At 46.2% G+C, this 20,527-nt stretch overlaps 1 protein-coding gene and 1 non-coding gene across 3 annotated transcripts in view; one reads left to right on the forward strand and one right to left on the reverse strand.

The window, feature by feature from the left end:
• Positions 1-409: 409 nt before the first annotated feature.
• Positions 410-481, reverse strand: TRNAE-CUC (transfer RNA glutamic acid (anticodon CUC)). The gene has a single exon. It is a non-coding gene; the product is annotated as a tRNA-Glu (tRNA).
• Positions 482-7,130: 6,649 nt separating this feature from the next.
• The window catches only part of NCOA7 (nuclear receptor coactivator 7), a 131,445-nt gene continuing 118,048 nt past the window's right edge, over positions 7,131-20,527 (forward strand). Inside the window, exon 1 of one of the 2 annotated variants that reach the window (XM_006139438.4) lies at positions 7,131-7,553. The gene's annotated coding sequence lies outside the window, so the exon portion shown is untranslated. The remainder of the gene's footprint in view (positions 7,554-20,527) is intronic. The other variant, XM_006139436.4, reaches the window with a different exon arrangement.

The raw sequence follows: 20,527 nt of genomic DNA on the forward strand, positions 1-20,527 counted from the left end.
TAACGAGGGGAAGTGATTCCTAGGAACCACCATGTAATATGACAGAGACTCAGGGTCATGACACCCCAGGGGAGCAGTGGGCTGGAGGATGCCTGGCAAAAATGCCAGGCACCTGAAAGTGACTCCAGGCAAGGGGACACACTCTGATAGAGGAATCAGGGCCAGGCTGGCACAATCAGGAGGGTTTCTAGTTTGTGGGTGAAGAAGACCCTCTTCCAGGCCTGGCACCCACCACGCTGTGTATCTGTAAGAGCAGGGTAGGGCATACCTGGGCCCACTGTGCATCTCTCCCTGGCCTTAGTGCCACACATGTGCCGTCTGAACCCGGCCCCTTAGGGCTACGGTGCTTTGCTGTAAGGATTGCGAAAGATGTAGCTGGTTGTCACCCAACCACAAGAAAAAAAATTCCTTCCCTGACCGGGAATCGAACCCGGGCCGCGGCGGTGAGAGCGCCGAATCCTAACCACTAGACCACCAGGGAACTGTTGAGCAATTTTACCCACGTGCTCTATAAGTACACACAAGCGCGTTCCACCCATTCTGTACGTAGCTCCGTCCTTCCTGCCTTCCGAGGTCCAGACTCCGACTTCGTAACCCCGCCTACTTCCTTAAAACCCGTTCATCTCGACACGTAGCCACGCCCCGTTTACCCTTTGTAGCACGCGGCCGACTTCACCCCTTTCATTGGCTTACAGCGAGGGAGCGAAAGAGAGTCAGTTCCGGCCCGCGCAGCCTCGGCTTGGGGGCGGGGGCGGGAGCGGGAGCGGGAGGACTGCGATTGACAGGCTGCGAGTGCAGCCACTTGGTGGCGCTGCGGAGCAGGTGGCGGATCCCGGGGAGCTGCGCGTGGGTGGGAGACGCTGCGCCTCTGCCCTGCCTTGGTGCGGGGTGAGAGCTGGGAGAGCTTGGTGCGTGCTGCTCTCGCCCTGGGGCGCTAATCCGTGCGAGGCGGCTCTCCGTGAAAAGACTCTAGAGGGTGAAAAATAGGTTTTTCCTCCCCCCACCTCCTTGTGTTTGCTCAGCATGTGATGATTAATTGTCTGGTCTTAGTTTGTTGCTGCTTCAGTGTAATCTGGCAGCTTTGCCAGTGTTGAGAGAGAGAAGGGGAAAACATGTTTACAAATTACCTAAAATTAGCTTAATTTAAAAAAAAGTCATTCTGATTGCCCTTTTTAAAAACAACTACAGTGTTACTTATCACGAGTGTAGTGGTAAACACTTGGCAGTGTTTCTGTTTGGCCAGGTGTATTGTATGGGATAGTTTATCACTCCATTTAGAAACTATTGTGTATTATTCCTCTGTGGAGCTAAATTCTTCACCTCAGGGGGTCCAGCAAGTCCTCGACTTCAAAATCATGGTTTTCACGTAGACTAAGTCTACACTACCACTTTACTGTCCTGCAACTTTCTGGCTCAGGTGTGACACAGGCACTCCAGTACAGCAAGTTACCGCTGGGCTCCGCTCCTGGACATGGTTTACATTAGGAATGTAAAATCCCAAGCAGGGGCGGCCCTAGACCAGCTGCCAGCAACTTGTGCCCTAGGCAAACAATGCAATCGGCTCCCTCCCCCACCCCAAGGGCAGATATCAACTGAGGGTTGTGATTCTGTGCTGGGGAGAAGAGGGCTGGGGGTGGAGTTCTATTGGCTGGGGGCTGAGGATGGAGTTCTGTGGCTGGGGGCCAGGGGGTGTGGGCTGAGAGCCAGAGGAGTGGGGATGGAGTTGGAGTTCTGGGGCTGGTGGCCAAGGGGCTGAGGGCCTGGGGATGGAGTTATGTGCCTGGTGACTGAGGGGCTGGGGATGGATTTCTGGGGCTGGGGGCCAGGAGGTTGGGGATGGAGTTGGAGTTCTGTGGCTGGGGGCCAAGGAGCTCGGGATGGAGTTTGGAGGCTGGGGGCCAGGGAGAGGGAACAGGGTGCCAGTCAGGGGAGAGATTCCCCTGGACCCGCCTCCTCCCAAGACCCCCCCCCCAGAGAGAAGCTGGCATATGCCTCTCCCGAGGCAACCCCCTCCTGCGGAGCAGGGGAACCCCCCCACGTTCCTCTTCCCCTGGGGCTGACCCCCCCCCAGGGGCAACTCCTGCATTCCTCCTCCCCCGGAATCAGGAAGTTTGATTAAAGAATTATTTTAATGTTCTTGTGGCTGCCCTGCAGTTCCAGAAGAAATAATTAGCTAGCATTCTTCTGGCTACATATGAAGACAGTAATCCCTTTTCTGAGGGATTGTTAATATGAGAGGTTTCATCTTAATGGCTTTCAAGAACACTGTGGTATACCAGGTCTTAACTGATTAATGCACTACAAAGGCACCTCCTTTAACTTTGATATTCACATTTTGACATCACATGCTATGAATGAGACACATCCAGTCTGATTTAACTGGTTTCATTAAGACTGGTTCTGCAATTGACAGGTATTTTTTTTCTGTTATATATACCCTGGACTCTGTAGTTTCCACTCCAACTCATCTGATGAAGTGGGTTTTACATGTTTTCATCTGTAAGATGCCACAGGAATGGTCCTTGTGGTATACCAAGTATGATATAACTAAAAATAATCAAGTTAAATGGAATTAAGAGTGACAAAGTACAATCAGTAATTTAGGATAATCAGTGCTACAACCCCAAACCAAAGATTAGAAAACTTAAAGCTAAGGTTAAACTGAAAAAACAATCAAGCAAATTAAGGTGAAATGCACAGTGAAATGCATGGATGTTTTGGTGCTGTCTTCTCAAAGATGCTTCAAGCTCCCCATATCATTAAAATTCACTGAAATATTGTGCATTGACCATTAATTCTTTTAAAAAAATAGTCTGTTTCCTCCATAATAAAAAAAACTTTTTCAATATAAATCTCAACTCTACCCTAGAGTGACATAAAGCAAAAATTGCAATTAGAAATAAGGGATTTTTAATGTAAATTAAAAATGGGATGAGTAAACATGGGAAGTTTGATTTATTTCTTACACGGCAGAGTTAAGGTGCCTTGGTTCCTGCACTGTATATCCATACCTGAACATGTTTAGATTTCTTTTCAAATTAACCTTAGCTGTTAGTTTCTTAGATATATAATGCTTGGTTTGGGGGTGATTTCAACAGCTGTTAATGTAGCTTAGTTTACCCTAAATTACAACTATATACATAACTGGAAGTAATTATATTTTACAATAGATTTTATCTGGGAATAGCCTGGAGCATGGGTTTATATGTTCACAATTGCTTAAACTGGTGTCAGCCGACGGTCAGGGCAGTGTGTGCGTGTGTGTTATACCCAAGTCTTCAACTGCTGAGACGCAAGGTCTCATCGCAGTGGGCAGCCTAGGAGGCTGGAGGGCGTCCTGAAAAGAGTTTAACATCCGTGATTTTACTGTTAGGACCGGGGTCCCGTTGCAGAGGGCAGCAAACAGGCTGACAGATGCCCTGAGTTTATAGGAAGAGCTTATTACATCTCAGATTTCAGCTGCTAGGATACAGGATCCCTTTGCAACGGGCAGTCTAGGGAAGATGCCCCAACGGATCTGTCACCTGGGAGTGACACAGTCCAAACGCCCAAGCTCTTCCTATACCTGTCCCTTATGACCGGCTGAAGTTCTTTTAAATTGTGCTTGGTTCTGTTACAGCAACTGAAGGAGTCAGGTTAAAACTTAAACAGTTACAGGTTTATTAAAGAAGCTTATAAATCATATGGTTACAATGGCTATTGCTCTATTTCTTAACTGCTAGCAAATATAGATCTTAAAAATAGTTACAAAGAAAATAAAGATAGAAAATAGAAATAATGGTACCAAGTGTCAGCTTAATCTTTAAAGAGCTCTAAGTCTATGTGTACACTTAAGACAAAGGACCACATCCAGGTACAATTTTTACCCCCTTCTGTGCCTCTCGACTCCAGCGGATCAAGCCAGGGCCGGTCCCTCAGTTCCTTGGAAAGACGAAAATACGAGGTGGGCGGCGTCCCCGTGGAACCTCAGGAGGTCAAACACCTAACCCGACCAGCAGGTAGATGATAGATTGACACTCAAAGTGAGTGTGCTGCTGGACCTATATTTATACCCATGGGGTCATGTATTTCTCTTTCTTATCTGTGATGCCAAATGGTGCTGGTCTGTCTCTTTGACACCAGTTCTTACAAGGGAGTAGTGAACTTAATTTACACTTGTAAGAGAGAGAACTAAATTGGAAGTACTGGAAATTCTTTTCTCAGTGGTAGATTCCTCTCCCAGGGATGACTGTGTGTGATCGTATCAACGTGGGTGCCAGCCAGGGCAGTTCTCGCAACCTCGAGGCCAGCTTATTGCCTTAATCGCTCTTTTCTCATATCTATGTTTTCAGCTTCTCAGGATCAGATGAGCCAGCATAGACTATGCTGATTTTATTGCTCCTTCTCTGCCCTGTATGCTTCAGGAACCTCAGAGAGGCAAATAAGATGGATGTGATGGGGGGTATGGGAGTATCTGTCTGGCTACAACCGGGTACCGTGCAGCTACATGTTGTAGCGTCTGGAGCCCTGCATTTTCTTTAGACAGCCTCAGCTAGAGTAAATTACAATGACTTGAGCTGAGCGTGACAAACACATGCATCCTTGGTGACCAGGTGCCTGGCCAAGAGGAAGGGATGAAGTTTCTTAAGAGACGAAGGATGTTATTACTAGACCCTGATTTTTACCTATGGTTAACCAAATTTAGTGATGAATTAAATTAGGGGTGTGAAGGTATAACCACTAGTCTGGGTTTTTCAGTGGTTACATGTTTACACAATTACTTGCATTTTAACATCCCGAAGTTAAATAGGCTTTGGACCAGAGGTGAAAGTAAGGCAATGTGCTACTCTAGTAAGAACTGGATGGGGCACTTGACTGCAGAAAGAGGCAGGTGTGCTCTCAGCTAGGCTCCCGGGGCTCTCCTTTAGGCTGCCGCATTAAGCAGCAAGCAGGTGAAAGAGGATGGCTGGTGGAATACCTCCCAGTGTTCCCTCTAATTTTTTCCATCCATAAGCGTTGAATATCGCAGAGCCTCATTTACTTATCTGCTGAGCCACCATTTTTGCGGAAGAGGCTCTTGTGCCAGAAGGAAGAGGCTCTACACTGCCCCTTCTTGCGCAAGAAAAACCCAACCCTGACTTCTACAACCTACGCCCCATTCCCTGCCCTAAGCCCCTCTCCACATCACAATTCCCTGCCCTGAACCCCCACACATTTCAATTTCTTACGGATATTATAATATCACACCCACTGTCCTAAGTGCCCCCTGGGGGGAGAGGGAAATTACAACAGTACAGGTGGGACCTCCCTGGTCCAGCATTGTTAGAATCTGACTGTTCTAAGATGAGGGATTTTTCCTGATGAGGGAGATCATTTCTGGTCCCCCTGCTGCTGCTTCCCTTGCCCAGTCCTCCACGGCTTCCTGCCCCCACCTCCAGCTATGCCATGTCAATTCCTGGTCTCCCCACCATGAGCCTAGCTGAGCCATGCACTGGCTCCCAGTCCTCTCCCCCTCTGCAGCCCAGCTGAGCCTTGTGTCGACTCCTGCTCTCATCCCCAGAGCCCAGCTGAGGTGTGTGCCAGCCCCTCGCCTCAGCCCAGCTGAGTTGCACGTCACTCCCTGCCCCACATAATGATGAGCTCCTGGTCCTCCCACGGCACATGGGGACTCTCTGATCCTGGAACATCCATGGTCTGGAAAGAGCATGGATGTTGCCGGACCAGAGAATTCTTGTTTATAGAGGTGCAACCTGTACCTGTAAGAAACATTTTAAAGTGGGATACGTATGTCTTCAATGGAAGCAAAAAAAGAGGGAAAGAAAAAAATATTCCAGTTCTTCGGTGTTTCCCTTTCATTGTGAATTATGTTTATTGTGGTAGTGCCTGGGGACCAACCAAGAATGGGGCTCCAATAAGCTAGGCCCATATGGAATTTATGATAATATTTCTTATCTTAAAAGAGCTGCACATGTGCCTTGTTATGGCATGTGTTATTCCTTATCTGACATTTCATTATGTGAGTCTCATTTTACAAGCTTAGGGATAGTATGCGTTTGTATACCTAACTGTTTAACCTCAGGCTTTTAGTCTGCAGCTCATGATTTTCTGGAATTGTTAAAATCTTTAGGCCTGCCCTGAAGTTTTAGGCTTTCAGATCTGGCACTGTGAACCTGATAGGGATGTTAAAATGCACTTTTAGCTGGTGATTGTGTGGGAGATGGCTTTGATGCTGGCTCCCCAAGTGCTCTGGCTCCTGCCCCCTCACCTCCACCTCTGCTGCCTCTGATACAGAGGCAGCGGTGGGCGGGGAAGGGAACAGGGCTGTGTGTAACCATGAGGGTTAATCAATGAGCCCAGGTTCAACAGTTAACCGTGTACTTGGATGCACATTCACATCCCTAGAACGTGAACCGGAATAGAGAAGTGACCATTACACAGATTACAGGAGAACAGAGAGATGGATACTGTTTAGCGTAGCTGCAAAGATGATAAATCTTATATGCTTGAGACTCACTGTTGTCCAAAGTTAAATAATGTTGGGAAATACATTGTTTTCCTAAATTAAACCAAAATACTTTTTTTGTTTGGAGGGGAGTGAGTGGAAAAAAAACATGGCAGGCCAGGAGCATAGGGAGGCAGGGAATATGCTTGTCCCAGGGTTTTCCACTGAAATTAAAATTCTCAATCTTCAATAGACTTTAAAATTTAGGCCCTGATTCTACAAGGCTCCTTATGGATGTGCAGAAGGGGCCAACCCACATCAATCAAATTGCAGGGGGAGGACTAGTAGTAAAAAAAAAGGTAATTCTTGGGGTGCCCTAGGGAATGATTGAATGAAGAGGAGCTTGTTTCGATTAATACGCTAACCCTGGCCGGGACTCTATGGGGGTGAAACCTCTATGTTGCAACATGTGGGACTAAGGCCTTCACACTGACAAATGAGTCTCTCTTCCCCGCCTCAAATCCAGGCAAGTCATTTAGCCTTTATGGGCAACCTGGGGTGGTCAGTGGGACACACCACCCGGCACGGGAGGGGAGATTTTGCCCCGAGCTCTCAGAGGTGGGCTGAGGGCGGCGGGGACGCTCGAGGGGGCTGTGCCGGACGCGCAGAGCGGGGCTGCGGGAGGGGGCCGGGCTGGAGGAGGCGCCCCGGGCCCGGCGCAGGGCGGAGCTGCGGGCCGGGCTGGGCTCTAGCGGCGCAGGCGGAACAGGGGAGCGGGGCTCACTGGCGCCGGGGCCCGCTGGCGGCTGGGTGGGTGAATGCGGCGCAGGCGCTGCCTGGCGACCATGCTGCTGCTGCTGCCGCCCGAGGCCGGGAGCTGCGCGCTCTCTGCAGCGGGCTGAGCTGCCTGCAGCGGCCGGGGCTCTCCGGGGGCCCGTGGATGTTGTTGCTTTGGTTCCCGCTGCCGCGTCCGCGCCTCTGCAGCGCCGGCCACCCCCGCCTCCCTGCCGCTTGCAGCCGCCTCCCTGCCCGCCCGAGGAGCATGCGGCCCCCGCACAGCATCCCGAAGAGGATCCGACCCAGCCGCGACCGCAAGTGCCCGCCTCGCTGCTGAAGGCACCAGGGCAGCAGGGTGGGTATCAGCGAGCCCGGCGCGGCAGATACCCCCAGGGTGGGTGACTCGGCAGCTCCCTGAGCAGGGCAAGGGGGCTCCATCCAGGGGTTGATATTTTACAGCTCTTCTAATAGACAATCGAGCTGCCTTTCCGAGAAACAACACAACAACACAGCCGGCAAGGGGGGAGGGGGGGGGGAGAGGGCGGGCAGATGGAAAAGTGCATTAGTTTGGCTGGTTTCAGAAATGCTGCTTCCCTTGGCTGTCAGCAAAACAGACGTGAGGAAGCTGCTGAGAGAAGGGGCTGCCGGGCAGAAAGATGCAGTGTGTATGTGTACAGCTAACCTGTATTTCATGGGAGGGCTTCAGTTCGCTTGAATTCTTTTCCGGGTGCGTTATGTTTTGGTAGCACACTCAGTGGGGTAGCTGCTTTCAATGCCAGTAGCCTTGCTTCGAAGATTTTACAATCCAAATCTTATTTATTAGCCCCTTTGCTAACAGTGTAATAATTATTTCTTCTCCCACTCTTGCAGGGTGCTGAAATATACTTTCAGTTAGGATTACAGAATTTTTAGATATACCTCCAGGAAGCAGATTTCATTTTCTTTAATTTAAGAAGGAAAAAGAGGAGGTGGTGGTGATAATTTAAGGAAGTGGCCTGCAGCCCCATCAGCTTCCTTAAATGATATTTTGGGAGAATGAAATCTGTCGTAGGTATTGGGTGATGTGGGGTGGGTATTCACCGCAGTGATGCACAGAAACAGCCAGCAGTAGACAACAATCATATTCCAGTATGTTTGACATAACTTAATACCTGACATCCTTTGTTTTTCAGCAAAATTGCTGGGCTAGGTGCTTACTTTCAAATATTATTTCAAAATAAAGAACAAATGGTGATTTTCATTGTTTAATGTCTAAATTTTGGAGCATTGTAAGATTTCCAGCATGTAGATTATTGGAAAATGGGGTTGGTTACGATAGTTCTATTTAAAACACATAGCTGTATTTTAACTATCAAACTACATTAATCAGACATATTAAAGATCAAGAAAAGAGAGTCTTTTCTTTAACGTTACAAATCTGGACTGCGCCTTTAGGACTGGATCTTGCAATTTAATGTGAGCAGTGGGACCCCTACACCTGTTCACATTGTTATTGATTACACTAGGATTCTTTTGAGGCACTGTTGATCTGCCTGCAGTATCAAGGCTATAGATTTTGATGGCTCTCTTCTTGACATTAGTCTTTAGAGTAAATAGTAATGTTATTTTATCATGTTATTTGACACACACTGTAATTACTGTACTTCCATGAAGTCATTGTATATGCTTGTATTCATACATTATTATGGACTTTTAGATAGGTGATGTTTACCCACTAATTGATTATGATTTGTGTAGTGATGGTATGAACTATATTGAGTACTTACATTTGGATAATATTTTGCATGCATATGGCTGGAATAAGTCTTTCTAGTCTATTGCATACACAAAAATGTAAATATTTTATAAAAATGAGTAGATGTATTATGTATAACATATAACATTAGGAAAAATAGTTATTGCGGTTTGCAAAAGGAAACACCAAAAAATATACATGCAACATCTGAAAAGCTGTTTAAAGCAGCCATACAGCTCTTGAAAATTGAAAGCAAGCTGAAGTAAAAATGCTTCCATTTTTCAGTGCTCTCTTATCTAAAATCCTTGTACCTGGAAGATGTCTATAAATGAATTAAATCAACAGTGGACTCAATCTTGCAAGTTTTATATTTGTGAGTAACTTTGTGAGTACTCCCATTGACTGCAATAGCATCAGTCCCATAAGCAAAGTTACTGACAGGCATAAAACTTTGTAGGATTGAGTCCACTATCTAGTTAGTTCATTTATTCTGTGAATAAATTCTGTGAATTTCGCAGAAGGATCTTGCAGGAAATTTTGGTCTTTGACTACAGAGCCTCCACGTTCTTTAATAGTGCCTTTTCTTCCTTGTGTAGCACGGCATCAGGAGAGGAACGTTTTCAGAAAACACATTGTATATGCTGCATGCAATCAATAAACTAAGGTCCCACTGTCCTCCTCTTGCCTTAATGGGCTCTTCTCTTGTGATGTCACCGTTCCTATGAGTTGCGGCTTTTCTTCACTTGATGCAGCTAAGATTCTGATTCGTCATCTCTAATGTTGAAGTGATATATCATCTCTTGAATGTGAAGTGAATCAATAAGAATGCTTCTGTGTTATCTTCTGTATTTAAAATTTGGAGAATACAAGCAGAGTAACTCAGGAAGTGACAGTATGCAATATTTCATAAGTAGGGCCCTGCAAACCCACATATATACATGACTAATTTTTTGCAGATGCGAATACAAATTTTGCATCTATCACCCTGCAAATTTATGGGTATCCATATCCGTGGATGCAGATATCCATGGATCATATTTGCAGATGTGGATGCAGATACACATTTTGTATCCTCACAGGGCTACTAATAATCTACTGTAGATTTGAGAGGGTTTATGTGTGTGTGTGTCTGTCTGTTCAAAAATTCATCCTAAATGGTATGAGCTAGGACCACCACATTCAAAACGTCTCCCTTTTATCATAACTAAAAGCAAGTCTTTGGTTGTGCTTGGAAAATAAGATGTGCCTGGAATGGGATTGCTTCTCATAAAACCATACGGAAAAGAGACCGAATCACCAGACAGGAGAAGGGGCTGGCTGGGGGTGTCCTCCCCCATCCGTCCACAACTACTGCAGTTACGAGCCTCCCACCCCCCCATGTGCCCTTCAGGATGGGCAGGGGTCCTCTCCTGATTTATATGGAAACATTGCTGGCTGGGGAAAGCTGCATTCTTCACTCTGGCAAGAGAACACAAGGGGCAGATGAGCCTGGACTCACCCCAGCTGGGAGATATGCACCCCTCCCCCGGCAGTGCCCACTTGAACTGAATCTGTTGAATGGAACTAGTCCCAGAACAGACTCCAAGGGGACGCCACTAGTTTCCTCACTGATCATGTATTCCTACCCTTTGTTGCCTTTATTTTAACCAGTTACCAGTCCAGGAGAGGACTGTCTCTCTTGTCCCACGGCAGCTTACTTTGCTTTAGAGCCTTTGGTCAAAGGCTTTCTGAAATTCTAAGTACACTGTTCACTGGATTCCCCCTTGTCCACATGCTTGGATAATACTTCTAGTAATTTGGTGAAGTATAGTTTACCTTTACAAAAAACATGTTGACTCTTCCCTCAACAAATTATCTTCATCTCTGTGTCTGACAATATTGTTCTTTGCTATAGTTCTAGCCAGTTTGCCCAGTACTTAAGTCAGCCTTACTGAGCTGTAACTAATGGGATTACCCCTGGAGCACTTTTTAAAAAATGGTGCATTAGCTATCTTTTATTTGGTACAGAAGCTGACTTAAAGGTTACAAACTGTAGTTCTGCAATTTCACATGTGAGTTCCTTCAGAGCTCTTGCGTGAATGCCATCTGGTCCTGGTGACTTACTACTATTTACTTGGTCATTTTTCCCCAAAACCTCCTTTTAATGACACTTCAGAATTGTCACCCAAAATTGAGCCATTCTTTTTAGGTATCTCCCTCACATTGTCAGCTGTGAAGACCAATGCAAAGAGTTAATTAAGTTTCTCCTCAGTGGCCATACTGTCCTTGAGTGTTCCTTTTGCATGTTGATTGTTCAGTGGTCCCACTTGTGGTTTAGCTTCCTGCTTATGACGTACTTAACATTTTTTCCTATTTTTTTTTGGAGTCTTTGGCTGGCTGTTCCTCAAATTTTAATCATTCTTGAAGTCCTGATTTTCCTACAGTGTGGTGCCTGCAAGCATCGAAGTATTAAGGGAAGGCACGGAGCTTCTCTAGTGCTAATATAGAGCTGCATTCATTTGGAGAATAGAATAGATACTAACATTGTTAAAGCAGGAGCTCTTCTGTGACCTAATTGTCCAACTTGAAAAACCTCCTTTAGATGGATGACTTAAGTGGGACCAAAGGGTGTCTCATACATGGAAGTATCTATATTTAACTTCTGTGCCAGGAAAGATAATGGAACAGGTAATTAAATAATTCATCTGCAAACATCTGAAAGATAATAAGGTGATAGGTAACAACCAGTATGGATTTGTAAAGAACAAATCATGTCAAACCAATCTGATAGCTTTCTTTGATAGGATAACAAGTCTTGTGGATAAGGGAGAAGCGGTGGATGTGGTAGACCTAGACCAGTGGTCCCCAACCTGTGGAGGTTGCCGGGCGCCAGGGGGCGTGGCCGTTTGGGCACCAGGGGACGGGGGCGGGGCCCCCCCATAGCCGCGCGCCCCCCCATAGCCGCTTACAGGTTGAAACTCTCTTAACCGGGACTTTTTTGGTCTGGCAACATTGGACCATGGATCTTCCAGGACCAGAGAATCCCGGTGGAGAATTAGCATCTGGAAGCTCTGCAGACCGTCAGGACAGCGGGAGCCTGAGCCATGGTAGTGGGTTTTCCTGGCAGGGCAGTGGGACCCTACGGGTGGTAGTGGGACTGCCTAGTAGGACAGCAGGAACACAGAGGGCACAGAGGTGGTGGAGCTGCCAGGTGCTGCAGTAGGAGCCAGTTGCGCACAGAAGTGGCAGGGCTGCTGGGCACTGCAGTGGGAGCCAAGTGTGCGCAGAGGTAATGGTGCTGCCCAGCGGGGGCTGACAGGGCAGTGGAGGCCAGCGAGAGTGGGGAACTGGCTGGGAGGCTGGTAGTAGGGCCAGGGATGGAGGGGGCTGGTGGCAGGGGGGCCAGAAATGACCTCCCCTGATCCGGCAAAATCCATCATCCAGGACCAGGGAGGTCCAACCTGTAGGAGGATTGACCATCCATTATCAGGATGGTCCCTGTCAGTCTTCTGTCTAAGCTAAAGAGGTAGTAACCCTTGACTGAACTTGAGCCTAGTTTTTGAGGAATTTTTTGAAGTCTGAGGAGTCTTTATCTTTTTCCTTATTTTGCTGCCATATATATATATAAGGGCAATTGCGAAGTCTACCTTGAATCTAAAGCAGTCTGTTTTCAGTGAGGGTTCCAGCATGTATATTTTTCCTATTAATCATAAACCCAAGTGCAGAATGAGGAAAATCATACAACATATCTTCTGTTACTGTGCTGGCAGCTGACCAGAATGTCATGCAGGGGTAAGCTGTAGAAATTGAGCCACGGTGTCCCCTATCAACTGAATTTGCTCCATTTTGAAGGTGGTAATACTTGTTCGGGATCTGCAACTTCCGTTCTTTGGAGGTATAGATAGGGATACTCTCACACTCTGGAGGCTCCTCTTTGCAATTTTAATAGATTTTTTTTTTAAATATGAGAAGAGGCCATGGTCATCATCTAGTCTGACCTCCTGCCTAGAACAGGCCATAACATTTCACACAGCAGTTCTTTCATCAAGCCTAATAACTTGTAGTTGAACTATAGTATATCTTTTAGCAGATGTCCAGTCTTGATTTTAAAATGTCTAGTGATGGAGAATCTGTCACATCGTACATCAGCTATTCCCATGTTTATTTACCTTTATGATTAAAAATGTGTGCTTTATTTCCTATTTGAATTTATCTGGCTTCATCTTCTCTACTCTGGGATTTTGTAATGACTTTGTCTGCCAGATTAAGGGAGCTCCCTATTGTCAGGTATTTTCTCCCCACATAAGTATATACAGATCATGCTCAAGTCATCTCATAACTTCTCATCAATAAGCTAAATAGATTGAATCCTTAAATCTCTGACTGTACAACAGGTATTCAAGTTCTCAAATAATTATTGTTTCTCTTCTTGGAAACCCTCCCATTTTTTTGACATCCTTTTAGAAGTGTGGATACCGGGACAGGACACAGTATTCCAGTAATGGTCTTAATAGTGCTGATTACAGTCAAAGCCCTGTATACTCCTGTGGCATGTTACTCTTTTGGCCACAGCTTAACATGAAGGAATGTTCAGCTGGTTATTCACCCCTAAGCCCTTTTTCACATTACAGGTTGAAACTGTCTTAACCGGGACTTTCTGATCCGGCAACATCCGTGGTCCAGCAGGATCATAGATGTTCCAGGACCAGAGAGTCCTGTGGAGGGCAAGCACCATGAAGCCCTGCAAGCTGGCAGGGTAGCAAGGCTTCCCAGCAGGGCTGCAGGAGCCCCACACATGGCAGTAGGAGCCCGGCCCAGAGGCTGTGGGGCTGCCTGGAACAGCAACAGGAGCCAAGCTCTGCAGCAGGAACCTGATGTGCAGAGGCAGCGGATCTGCACAGTGCAGCACTGAGAACCCAGTGCGCAAAGACAGTGGGGCTGCCGGGTGCAGAAAGCAAGAGCTCAGTGTGTGCACAGGCACCCGGGCTGCCTGGTGTGGCAGTGGGGAGCCCAGTGAGCAGAGGCAATAGGGCTGCCCGCCACAGCAGCAGGAGCTAGGTGTGACAGCAGGAGCCCAGTGTGAAGAGGTGGTGGAGCTGCCCAGTTGGGCAGCAGGGCCAGAAAGGGGGGGAAGAAAGCCAGCTGGGAGGGCAGTGGTTGGGGCAGGGATAGAGGGGGTTGGTGGCAGGGAAATGACCTTCCCTGGTCTGGCAAAACCCATCATTTGGGATGGGTCAGGTCCCGAGGGTGCCAGACCAGGGAGGTCCAACCAGTAATTGATTTTGAGGAGGTGACTCTCTTTCTGTAGATTTCCCAAACTATGGCTTGTTTCTGAATCAAAAATCAGTTATACAACCATACAGTCAGTTATATGAGCCTGATGGCGTAGCACCAGTTCACTGAGAGGAGAGAAGAGGGAAATAGTTTTATTCAGAATCCTTTATCATCTGTATTGCCCAGGGATCCCCTATGGTCCTTCTCTAGATACAGGCAAAGGGCCAGCTCCTGTCCCTTAGATTAGAAGATGAGGACTAAGGCTAGGTTCACGTTACAGAGTTAGGTCAACATAAGGCAGCTCTGTCTACACTGCAGTGTTGCTCCTGCTGATTCAGTCGCCCTCTACACTGACCTAACAATTCCACTTCCATTAGCAGTTTAGAGCTTAGGTCAATGTAGTTAGGGCAACATAGTGACACTGCATTACTTATATTACCTGTCTGCTCTGCATGGAATGCATAGCTGTGAGCCCTACTACTGGAGTACTGACAGTCTGATCACAGCCTGTGCTGTCAGCCCAACAGAGAGGCTCATGCTGCTTCACTTAAGTTGGTGAACAAGCTCCTGCTGAGGGTTTACACCACTAGAAGAAAAAGGGCAGTGTGGACATGAAAAAGTGCAGTGATTACTGCGGTGGCTATAAATTGACTAAACAGAAGCCGACTTAATTGTCTAGTTTAGAAAAGGGAGAGGAAACCCTGAAGACACACAAATACTGGAATTCCAGCCTGATGTGGATTCATTGCACAGGCATCTGACCAGCATCTGACTCATTTTAAAACTAAACTTTATTCTTCCCAGCAATGGCATTTTCCCCCTTCTGCAGTTATTAACTTCCATACTTTCTGCTCCACACACCATCTGTCTTATTGTCTGTGTATATTCTTATATTAAACAGCATTATAATGGAAAAGACTGAACCCATTAATATTTAGGAGACTAGTTATGTCACTTAAGTTTCAAGGGGAACCGATGTGGCTTGCTATCATACCAGCTAGTTCTGTGATCTCAAGTGAAGTGGGGTTAGCCTGGCCTGTATTTGGTATGGGACACATGCCAGGACCAGCTAAGCAGAGTTGATGATTCAGCAATATATGTGTACTATGATGATGGACACTATGGAAAAACATCAGGTAAATAAAATGGGATTTGTCTTGTAGTAAGAAATCATCTCTGGGTAAGGAATGCCCCAACATTGTGGTAAATTGCACTGTGTTTATGGAAGTGTTATCTACTAAATGAGAAGTAAAATAATGGATTTTTAAAAACTATCTGTGGTTATTTCAGATTCCATGGGATTTTTAATAAAGTACAGTTTGATGGGGTGTGTAGGTGTTTTGGTGATCCCCAGCAAGAATCCCATAGCCTTGCTGCTCCCCATTCAGGCAGTGTCCCAATGAAGAGGCCCTGCCAAGCCAGATAATGGCCTAGGTTTTATTGCTTCAGAAGAGTAGCTGAGTTAGTCTGTACCAGGAAAAACTTAAAAAAGAACAAATAGTCTAGTAGCACCTTAAAGACTAACAAAACATGTAGATGGTATCATGAGTGTTCGTGGGCATAGCCCACTTCTTCAGATGACCCACTTCTTTCATCTGGAGAAGTGGGTTGTGCCCACAAAAGCTCATACCACCATCTACATGTTTTGTTAGTCTTTAAGGTACTATTAGACTATTGTTTTTTATGTTTTTTCTAGGTTTTATTGATTGTCTCCCAGCAAAGGTTCATCTACACCTTAGCTAGACACACCCAGCAAGTAGCTAATTAAGTTCAACTGAGTCCAGTGTTATATAAAGAACACCAGATGAACCTTTCCACCTCCCCTTCCAATCTTTCTTTTTACCTTTGAAATAAATGTCAAGAATTTTTGTCTGGTTTTGTTGGAGGAGCTTGGGGGAGTTTCAGGGATGTTGGCTGTGAGTTTGTAACTCACAAATGAAGGAGTGGGAGTGTAAAGCCTTTAAAAAAAGGCTTTCTTTATCCAAAACATAAGTCGTGTAAGTTGAACAGTTGTTAATTAAAACCTTTCATTTTTCTTCAGTTTTTAGACAGTCTGTGTAAAATTGTGTTTCTCTTGTCAGTTGTTTAGTTTTCACTCTTTCTCCTGGATTACCATTTTACTGGTTCTCTTTATGAAAAAAATACAGGCTGGTTTTATGTCTCACAAAAAAGCAAAAAAAGGCACAAGCCATTTTCTCTCTTGTGTACATCTTTTTTTAAAGGTAGTCTGGGTTATTCCAAAATGGGGAAAGAGACAAGCAGGGAGCTCTGGGGTAACATGAGAATCTGAATAGAACACCTGTTGGTTGAATGGTCATATTGTTTGGGTTTTACTGAGTGTTTTAAGCTACAGAGAAGAAACATGGGGAATTTTGGTGTAAAAAAAGAAATAAAATGTGTATTGTTTTGGTAAAAGCAGAATTTCTGAGATAAAACTGAAATCCCAGAGAACATTTCTTGTTTTTACACAAACTCTGAACTGTCTCTCTCCAGCTAAATCTTCCTTGAGCTGCCTTGCTCTAGCTATTCAGACCACCCATCACTTACTGTTTTGCAATAGAGGTGGAATTGCAGACATCCTCTACACAAATGAGGGGAAATGGAAGGCCTCACAAATTATTTGGCACAACAGCATTAGACCCTTATATGAGCCCCAAAACAGCAAGGTCAGTTGGCTCTTTAACAGAAGCAGGAGCAACAGTTCTAGGAATTAATACTTCACTGGGTCATCATCCCAACCCAAATGATGCGCTGACTGCCAATCCTAGCCACACCCTGTCCAGCTAGACTATTATAATGGTCTGGATGCTTACCAGTCATTTCTAAGCAAGTAGCTATGGACTCAGGGCATAGTGAATTCCTCAAGTGGTACCCATTCTGACGGGCAAAATTCAAGCTGCCAACCAAGCCTTGGATGATGAATCTGCTAAAGATTAGAGTCTGAATATGGCAGTACTTGTCTGATGAGGGACAAGTAAGAGCTTCTCATGCCTGGTCTACACTAGGGAGTTACTTTGAAATACCTCCCCTTACTTCGTAATAACAAGTGGAGCGTCCACACTACCAAGGCCATTATTCCAAAATAAGGGGCTGGTTATTTCAAAATAACTCCTGCTTTCCATGAGGAATAAAGCTTATTTTGAAATAGTTATTTCAAAATAGCCGTAATGTGGATGATCTGCTGCTATTTCAAAACAACTACTCCACAGAGTCATTCAGAATAATTACTCCCCAGTGCTTCCTAGGGCTCTTAAGGCGTGGCAGTGCATCCACATTAAGGGATCCTGCTTTGGACTAATTTCAAGGCTTCTCTGTAGTGTGTTCACACTATTTCAAAATAGTTATTTCAGGAGTTATTTCAAAATAATTTCCTAATGTAGACATGCCCCATGAGGGCTACTCACATACATTCTAGTCCAGTGGTCCCCAACGCGGTGCCTGTGGGCACCATGACGCCCGCCGGGCCATTTCTGTGCGCCCACCGAGTGATCAGGGCCAGCCCTGCCCTCGGGCACGTGGTGCATGAGCGGTGCTCGCCCCTGGGTGCTCAGCATATGGGTAGCCCCGCCCCCGGGTGCATGGCGCAAGGGCTGTGCCGGCCCTGGGTGTGCGGCGTATGGGCAGCGCCGGCCCATTGGCACATGGCACATGAGCGGCCCTGCCCCAGGGTGCGCGGTACATGGGCTGTGCCAGCCCCGGGTGTGTGGCATATGAGCGTGTTCCCCCCCCCCCCCGGCACATGGCACAGGAGTGGTGCCGGCCCAGGCGCGCAGCGCATGGGTGCTGCTGGCTCCTGGGCGTGTGGCAAAGGAGTGGCGCCGGCCCCAGGAGTGCAGCGCATGGGTGGCGCCGGCACCGGGCACGCGGCGTATGGGCAGCCCCGGTCCTTGGGCGTACAGCGTATGGGCGGCCCCGCCCCCGGGTGCCCGGCGTGTGAGTGGCCCCGCCCCCGGGCGCCCGGCAGCCCCAAAAGTTTGGGGACCACTGTTCTAGTCAGAACCATTTCCTCTACTTCCTCTATGTTTTGCCTATGAGTTGTTGTCCAGTGCTTGAAAAAGTAGGCTACATAGTGTCACTGGATAGAGAACTACTTTCTAAAAGATTTTAGCCACTTTTTTTGTTCTGGAAAAACTTGCTGGCGCATGTCCAGGTATGTGTTGTCAGTTTTGAGATAAATACATCTCCAACCCCCTCTGTGGTCTGCTCAAGGGAAGCCCATTCAGGTCTTAAGCCTCTAGCTTTTACCTGGACAGGTACCTATGCCCATCTCCCTCCAGAAAAGGGTTTTAGGTTGCAGCCCCCTATCATTTACTGTGATTATCTTACCTTGTGTGACTTAGTTAGCTCTGTACTAGGGATGTGATAGTGTATTCATGTAAATGGTTAACTGATGAACCTGGGCTCAGAGGCATGTGCACCGGTTCCCACCTCCCCACCCTCCACTGCCTCTGATACAGAGGCAGTCCTCCCTGCCCCGCTGCCTCTGTATCAGAGGCAGTGGGGAGGTGGGAACCGGTGCACCTGAGGAACCAGCTTTTAAGCAGTCTCCCCGAGGCGCAGGCTCCCATGGAGCTCCTCTCTCCCCGCATGTAAAAGTGTAACCTCTGAATAAATGCTTTTTAAGACCCCTATTCTGTACGTGCAGTTTCACACTCTATTTCTCTCATAAGCAAAGACAGTAGTTTACCAGAGACCAGCCAGCTGTATATAGAGCACAATACATTTATTTTAGGACAAAAATAGTATAGAGAAAACGTATAATAAAACAATCAAATGCATACTTCAGCTTACCACTCAGCTGCAAACAATCAAAACCACTTGGAGGTACATAAAGAACATTACAACAGACAGGATATCCCCCTATGAATCTTGGCAAAAGACTTTCTGTATATAACACCAAGGGGAAGAGGCACTATGTATCCATGCACCGAGCAGACCTGAGAAGCAGAGGCATTTTCATGAAAAATGAGACCCTGGTTCCTGTGAAAATAGACAGCTCTGCAACAGTCTGAACTTTCATCAAGGGAGGACTTGATATATTAAGCTTTCTGTTTTATGGTTTTGGTTTTGGTTTGCAACTATTTGTTTTTATCACATGCTCTTGCTTAGAGTTGAATCTCTGTTCTTTCTTAAACAGATCAAAAGAAGATTTATCACAAGTGCTGTGTGGTGTACAGGGGTCAAAGTTTAAGGTACAAGTAGTAAGTTTGGGTACAGGAAACAGTGGATCACAGGAGAACACTTTGCTTGACAGGCTAGTGGTGCTAGGGACCGAACACCAAGCCACCATAGAGAAGGCTACCTTGTTTTAGAGGCCGGGGGTAACAAAGTGATCTCTCAGTCCTGAGTGTCCTAAGAATAATTTCTCCACACTGATTTTGGTTCCTGGGTAGAACTTGGTAATCCTCCCCAGCTAGCCAGCATACAATTCACAGCTCAGAGAGATAGCATTTATAAAGTGGATAAAACAGTTTCAAGCTAGGCCCGTGTTCATGTCTGTAGAGCCCTGCACAGATATAAAATTGGTATCTGCATCTGCAAAAATGATCCATGGATACCTGTGGATATAAAGCAGATATCTGTAAATTTGCAGGATTGTAGATACCAAATTTGCATCAGTGGCCTCAAAAATGAGCTGCAGATATCCACATCCATGGATATAAAGCTGATATCCGCAGATTTGCAGGGCTCTGCATATCTGTCATGTGAATAAGGTTGGAGCTGCTGGTAAAACCCAGTTAGTCAGGCAAGTGCAGCCCAGGTGACTGAAAACTATGTAATGACTAATTAGTTAGCATCCTCCTTGAATGGAGTGGCTGAATACCAGGCAGTCAGAAAAGCCATCAGAATTGGTAGAACAACAATGGGTTACTAAGGAGAGCCCTGGATTCTCTAAGGAAGTTAGACTGTGAGGCCAAGGAAAGTCCCATTTGACTCAACAATAATGTATTTTTAGCGTAGAATACTGGGTTTCATTAGTTGGCTTTTTCATGTTTATTCAGTGGACTTATTTCCATTTTTATTCAGAATCTACATTATATGGGCTGTAGATACACAGGTAAGGAACAGATGACATCAGGACTGTGTAGCCTCTGTACAGTTATCGATCCCTGCAGTGTTTAGCTGCCCATGTAAGTACTGCCAGAGCCATGACCCAAGAATGAAGACAAATCTCCTGTCACGTTGGGCTATCCACTAAGGTTCTTATTTAAGGAATTATGTTTAATCTAATATAGGATTTTTGGCCCTTCCTTGACTTTACAGTCTAACTTCCTCAGACATCATAGCTGACTGCTCTTGTGAGAAGGAGGAATGCATCCAGGGCTCTCCTTGGTAATCCA

The sequence above is a fragment of the Pelodiscus sinensis genome, chromosome 3, assembly GCF_049634645.1.
Source record: "Pelodiscus sinensis isolate JC-2024 chromosome 3, ASM4963464v1, whole genome shotgun sequence".
NCBI lineage: Eukaryota > Metazoa > Chordata > Testudines > Trionychidae > Pelodiscus > Pelodiscus sinensis.